Source organism: Canis lupus, chromosome 34 (genome assembly GCF_048164855.1).
Source record: "Canis lupus baileyi chromosome 34, mCanLup2.hap1, whole genome shotgun sequence".
Classification (NCBI taxonomy): domain Eukaryota; kingdom Metazoa; phylum Chordata; class Mammalia; order Carnivora; family Canidae; genus Canis; species Canis lupus.
In genome coordinates this window covers 27,929,030-27,936,331 of record NC_132871.1, presented here as the reverse complement: position 1 = coordinate 27,936,331, position 7,302 = coordinate 27,929,030, and the positions used below count along the sequence as shown (strand labels likewise).

The 7,302-nt window shown below is 36.6% G+C and overlaps 1 pseudogene; it reads left to right on the top strand.

Annotated features, from left to right (window-relative positions):
• Positions 1-754: 754 nt before the first annotated feature.
• On the top strand, positions 755-6,807 carry LOC140624105 (cytoskeleton-associated protein 2 pseudogene; annotated as a pseudogene).
• Positions 6,808-7,302: the final 495 nt, after the last annotated feature.

Genomic DNA, 7,302 nt, shown 5'->3' with positions numbered 1-7,302 from the left:
TTCTGCTAAGATAACTGATGCAGTTTCTGTCTCCCTGAAAACCTCTGGCCTATTCAGCGATGGGTGAAAATAAAGAACTATATGGCATTACTCAAGATAGCTGCATTAGAGAGGAGGCAGGGGCTAAGAGAGAAACTCGAGGGGACAGAGGACGACTTGCCCGTGGGCGTAGAATAGAACTAGCATAGCCACTGTTGAGGGAGACAGTTGGAGAGTCCTCAGTGGACCCATGTGGGAGAACTTTCAACTAGGTTACAAATAAAATTATTTTCTGGAAATCTACATCCTGGTGAGTCCATTTACAGCAGAGGAAGGATGAGGCTCTTAAGTTTGGAGGATAAGCTTTAGAAATTCTTGGTCGTTTGTGTTTGGTGGTCCTGGGTTAGGGGCACCAGATGGTCAGTGGTAATGAAGACAGAGGCCGCAAGAAAGGCCATGTTCCCATGAGGTCAGCCCACCCAGTGAGTCCTGAGGGTAGGGACTGCGTCCAAGGAGGCTGCTCAGTATGGAGTTTTGTTCTAAATTCATTGTGTCTAAATTCATCATGCTTCATTGCATGGCAGTCTGAGGGGAATTTTAAAAAATAGGCCATATTCCCATTCCACACAAGTGTGTAGTATTCTCTCATGAGAATATCTATTTGACTCTCTCCATCCCCAAAATACCAAGGAGTCCAAAAAGAGTGGTGGTTTTAATTGAACATCTCAACTCAAGTTTAGACAGTGAAGTTGGTGGTTTAGGCTCCTATAATACGATGACGCCTGCCTTGGTAGAACTGAAAAGCACTGCACCTCTGTACAGCAGCATTCCCAGCTGCACACTGTGGATAATCATTTCACCTTTTGGACAAATCGTAGCAGAGCCCCTTCAATGAAAGAATGTATTAATCTCAAGTGCAATGTAGACTAATTGCATTCACTCTGACTGCTAATGATGTATTTTGCTATATCATAAAGAAGTAATATAAAAAAAGGACATTATTTTTTTTTTAAGGATATAATTTTAGTTTGTATTGCAGGCAATGTGATTAAAATTTTAACATATTTTCATATGACCAGCAAGTTTTATAAATGATGTTTCCTTTAAAATGGTTTTGTTTTGGAGATTCAGATTTCCTTGGAATTTGGTTAGATTCAAGTCCCTATCTCAAAGATCAAACAAACACCTAAACAATCTATCATTCCTAATTCTATAACTTAAAAAACTTGACATTTTGTGCCAAAATCTTCATGTGTATTATTTCCATTAATCCTCACAAAAATGTGGCAAGAGAATAATTATTGATTATAAATGTCCAAAGATAGACATTGGATTATAACTCAATTTGACTCTAAGACTCATGCACTTTCTGCTATACAAGCTGCTTCCCTTTAGTATGATTCCCTTTGTGTTTGGGAAAATATAGGGAATTGGAAATGTGAAACTGATATAGTACAGAGGCTACAATACAGGCCCCAGTGGAGCTCAGAGACTTTATAAGGCTTCTGAGATAGTAGAAGAACCGACCCAACCCAGCTCTGCTGATTCCTGATACTTTATATGGCTAGATCTGAACTTACTCCAACATGTTCATAACCATGATCTGAATGCTACTGCCAGCAATGAAGAATTGCCGAGTCCCTTGACTGTGTCTAATTTTACCCCAGCCTCGAGTCTAAAAAGCACCAAATTTTAATATGAGATTGAATGACACAATAGGCACACTTGTATTGATACATATCAATACAATGATATATATATATGTATATATATATATATATATACATATATATATATATGGAAGGAAAACTTTGTCAGTTTGTGTAAAGGTTCAGATGCAATTAGAAATCATTTCTTTTATCATGATTTCTCTTAGAAGATCTAGAGAAATTCCATTATGTATGTAACAAGAGGACTAAAAGCCCTTCTCCCTTCAGATGAAGCCTGGGAGAAGAAAAAGTCACTAATAAAGAGATCCATCAGACTGTATAAATAATCATTTCAACTTCACCTTGTCTGTGTTGCCCTGGAGCTGAGTTTGTGGGTATTTGGGCTGGAGAGATTGAATTTCTCTGGTATTCAAATATGAGAGGAATATTTTTTAATTGCTTGCTTTTGCTGTCATGGTTATTGGCCTGAAAAGGGAGAGGAGAGTGTGGAGATTGGGAGTGGCTGGGCACCATATCAGAAAAGCCAATGAATGGCTTTTAAAAGACAGGATATCCACTTTTTAATCTTTTTTTTTTTTTTTTTGCATTTCTATATGTAAATTTCCTCCATCTCCCCAAAACAGTGTGGAAAACTTGATACACATACAAAGGCATGATACTTTGGAGAAGGAAACTATGGAAATCTGGAAGAAGAAATATGTTATTTTTTCTTTTTTAAAGGATTTGTGAGAAATAAAGGAAGAACAGCCATAGCTGAACACCTAAGTAAGAGATGAGTGAGGAGAATGTAAGAACACCTGGAATTCATTGAGAGATATTAAAAAGAAAGTGTGACTCCAATCAACCTCTGTGTTATAGATATAGGTACTCAATGAATGTTTTTGATATGTATTACATTTATTGAGCATGTATAATTCTCTAGGCACTGTTCTAAGTACCCTGCACATATCAACTTAATAAATTCACACAATAACCCTTCAAAACAGGTGTTCTTATCCTTATAACTTTACAGATTGAGGGTATTGGGATTACAACATTAAGTAATTTAACCAAGGTTGTATAATTGAAATAGCTTACAGCTTCTAAGAGGCAGCGCTAAGATTTGAACGTTAGGTGTGTGGCTCCAATAAAAAAATGATTCAGAGAAATATTCAAAAATACACTCTATAAGTGTCAACAAATTAAATAAATGATATCACTCCATCTTCCTAAAATATCCTTCAGGTAACAAATACCTAAAAAGAAAATTATAGCTAGATGCCATGTACTTTTCAATCCTATGAACATAGCTTTCAGAAAATATTGACTTATTCTAGCAGACTGTTCTTAAGTGCATTATTGTTGGATTAAGAGCAAATTCATGTGTCCATTATTGGCATGAGCAGACTCAAAGAAGCTGCACCTCCTGAGCCTGTGTAATAGTGGCAGAGGGATTAGTGTGAGATCCCTAAGGAGAAGATCAACCTTGATGAACCAGAGATGGAACAGTCAGGGCTGATGCTCTTTCCAATGTGAGATTCTCTAGCCATTTTGGAAGGTCTGAATTCAATTGTATTTAAAGGAATGTTATTATAAAGTCTCTGTCTTCAACACAAAAGTTACAGAGCTGTATTTTTTTTATTCTTGAGGGTTAAACTTCAGAGGAAAGAAAAAGGAATCAGTACACATGCTGCAGGGTCCATGCTTCTTTGAGGGTGCCTGAGACTCCAAATGCCCATTTTGCTGCTCTTGCAGTTGTCCTTTCTAAGTCATCCATTGACAATCTGTGATTTGTGATCATGGCATAATCTGTTTGTGTGAATTTAACTCTGTATGCGTGTATTTGGTTTCACATAAGGTCAGCTAGGTGACTTTGTGAACCGAATAGATGACCACTTCATTGAGCAACATACTCGTGGGAGCATCAGAGTGATTCTATTTCTATATTCCTCCCACTTCCAACACTCTCCTAAATTCTCACCGGCACACAAACTGCCTTTCATTTTATCATGGCTTGATAAAACCTTAGTATAGCTTTCATTCACTTACTACCCTCTTTCAAGTCATTTTTGAAAACTACTTTACTGTTGGTATACAAGTATAATTACAGAGTTCTTCCATATAGTGAATGACTGCTTGTCTCTGTCCATTGATTAGTACTAGTTCTAACCTTTGAGGCAGTCAGGATAACATGGACTATTTTCTTTTTCACACAACAATCTTTTGAAAGGTTGAATCCTTAAAATCATATATTCACTAGTCACTACTCTAGTTTTTCATTTCTATAGGCTAAAATACACAGCTCTTTCAGCCATTTTTTCTTTGACACAATTTACTAGAACATAAACCATCTTATTTAGTTTATTCTGAACATTTGGTAATTCTTTATGTTATTCATCTATTGTAAAGTCCAGGAGAGTACACGTACCTTCAGGCATGACCACCTGACTGATGTTATGTGTGAGAGGATTGTTACCTGCCTTGATATGGATATTAGATACTAACATAGCCACATAGCCTACAAGTTCAAGATTTTTTTCCCTTCTCTTTTTGTCATACAAGCTAATCACATTATTGGTTATTACTGAAATTCTTGTTCGTAAAAACTGGATCTTGTATATGTAAGCATTTATAAGAAAGTCAGCTCTCATTCACTGTGAACATTTAAAACAATGTACACAATGGATTTAATATTGGTTCTTCTTAACTCCAATTGGTCAATTTTAATCCATTGTTCTGGATTGAGGCAGCATCAGAGGATTGTGAAAACTAATTTGGGTGAGATAATTCCTATGTTGGAAGTCCAGCTGAGCAAGAGGGATGAGATGTCTTTTAATGTTTCTTGAAAATCCTGGTTATCCATCTAAGACAGCCAAAAGGCTTCATCTTGGAGTTTAGAACCCTCCCACCTCATTTTCACTCTACAAAGATTAAAACCAAGTAGTCACAAGGCCTTCAGGGGAGAAAGAATTTGGAGGCTGAGTACTATCAAATTAGAGTAGAGGACAAAGTTCATATAATTTCAACAGTTTCAGAAAATGCATTTGACAAAATCCTACACTCTTACATAATAAAAATACATTTATTTTTGTAGAAATTGAAGAAAACTTCCTCGACTCCATAAAGAGTATTTACAGAAAACCAATAGCTAACATTATATTTAATGCTGAAAGACTGAAGTTTTCTAAGATCAGGAATAAGACAAGGATGTCCAATATCTCCACTTGTATTCATTTTTGTGCTAGAAGTTCTAGCCAGTGCAATTGAGCAAGAAAAATAAATAAAATGCATCCAAATTGGAGAGGAAATGAAACTATCTCTATTTGCAGATGACATGAACTCATATAGAAAATCCTAAAGAAAAAAAAAAAAAAAAAAGAAAATCCTAAAGAATCCACAGGAAAGCTATTATACCTAATACATGAGTTCAGCAACCTGGCAGGATATAAAATCAATAGTATTTCTATACACTGGCACTGAACAATCTGAAAATGAAATCATTCTATTTGCAATACCATCAAAAATAAATCCTCAGGAATATATTTAACAACAACAAGAACAACAACAAAAGTACATGAGTTGAACATACCAAAAACTACAAAACATCATTGAAAGAAATGAAAAGGGACCTAAAAAAATACAAAGATAGGCCTTGGTTTGCATGGTCCCAGACTATCAGAGCCAAGAGGAATCCCCCTCAAGTAAACCATGAGCACTCCAGCCCTAGGAGTTGCAGCTGCCCCTAGCCCGCATTCAGAGAACAAAGAAGACAAAAACTCAAGGAACATATATTGAAAAACCTTTTTTTGCCTACAAATAGGAAAATCACACATCCAGTAGTAGAGACCAGAGAGTGATGAACTCTGAAGGTCAGGTCCAGGAAGAGACAAAAGTTTTGAAATTTAAAACAAAAATATCTGGTAAAGAAAATGTCAGTAGACCTCCTGGGAACAAAAATAATATAACAATGGGGGAAATGGTATTCCTTTAAGACTTTATAATAAATTAAGCAATTCAACAGTAACAATTGACCCCCATAATTTTGAGGATAAATGGGACAGTTGGTGCCAATTAAAGATGACCCTCAAAATCAACACACGACATTAAGCCAAGTATTTCATCTTAAAAACAACAATAAAAAGAGACAAATATGTACAGAAAAACCAAAGCAAGATGCTAACATGTCCAAGAAGCTTGCGCTTGGGTCTTACCGTGGCTAAATTGTTTAGTTTAAGATTAATTCATTTAGAAAGTCAGAGATGAGAGTTCTGCAACAATGAAGACATTTCAGCTCCTGTCTCCAAAGCCCCAGAGCCTCTGCCCACAGACACCCACAGTGTGACAGTGAGAAGTGACAGAGCCCCAAACATGATGACCACCACTTGTGAGCGCTACCTCTCAGGACTGACAGGGGCTGTGGGTCCTATCAGAAGTCACCACAACAGTGCTCAGAATGCTGCAAAATAAGGCATCAGGAGAACCACTGCCAATGTTACATTCCGGAAAAGGCCTCAGGAGAAAGAATTACTACAATCAAACATGGTTTCACCTAGTGCCAAAACCAGTTCTCAGGATGCATGGAGAAAGAAGGTACTGTCAAGAAGCCTGACATCTGAAATTGTAGCCAGGCCTGCTTCATCTTCTAACACTAAAATGATACAGAAGTCAAAAAGGATTGACCCTTGAAGACACACTGTAGCAAAAGCAACTATTGATAAATCAGCTCAGCCCAATGAAACAGTAGAAGAAAGAAAAGAAAAAGCTCCTTTGAGTGAGTGGAAAGCTGGCAAAAGAAAAGTGCTGAAAAGGCCTTCTAGCTCAGTAGTACCCAGCCTGAGCCTGACCGGCTAAATGAATACTCAGTTGAGTCCTTTTGGACTACCATAGTAGGAGAAGATGAGCAAAGATTATTTACTGAAAAAGTAAACAAACTTCTGAATGCCTAAACTTGATTGATGAGGGGAGCCCAAAAGAAGAAATATTGGTCATACTTAATAACCAGATACCAAAACCAAAAATTGGATATGCCATGCATGTATTGAACCTCTCACCTTCTCAACAAATAGTATTGGGAAAACTCGGTAGCCATGTGAAAAAGAATGGAGTTGGACCACACACCAAAAATAAAATTAACTCAAAACTAATTAAAGACCTAGATTTAAGAGAACCTGTAAGTTAAAGCACCTATACATTTTTTAAAATAAGATGTAGGTGTGGGGCACCTGGGTGGCTTAGTCATTTAAGTGTCTGGCTCTTGATTTTGGCTCAGACCATGACCTCAGGGTTGTAAAATCAACCTCTGCACTGGATATGGAGCCTGCTTAAGATTCTCTCTCTTCCTGTCTAAAAAATAATTTAAAATTAATAATAAAATAATAAAGAAAACGTGGGTGCAAACCTTCATGATATTGAAATAGGCATTAGTTTCTTAGTTATCACACAAAAAGCACAAGCAATGAAAGAAAAACTAGGGTAAATTGGGTTTCATCAAAATAAAACTCTTTTGTGCTTTGAAAGACTATCAAGAAAGTAGATAACCCACAAAATGGGGGAGGATATTTGTCCATCATATATATTATAAGGTCTTGTATGTAGAATATATGAAGAACTATTACCACTAATGTTTTCATATTTGTATATATTGCAAAATGAAGACTTCCATATTTTGGTGTTC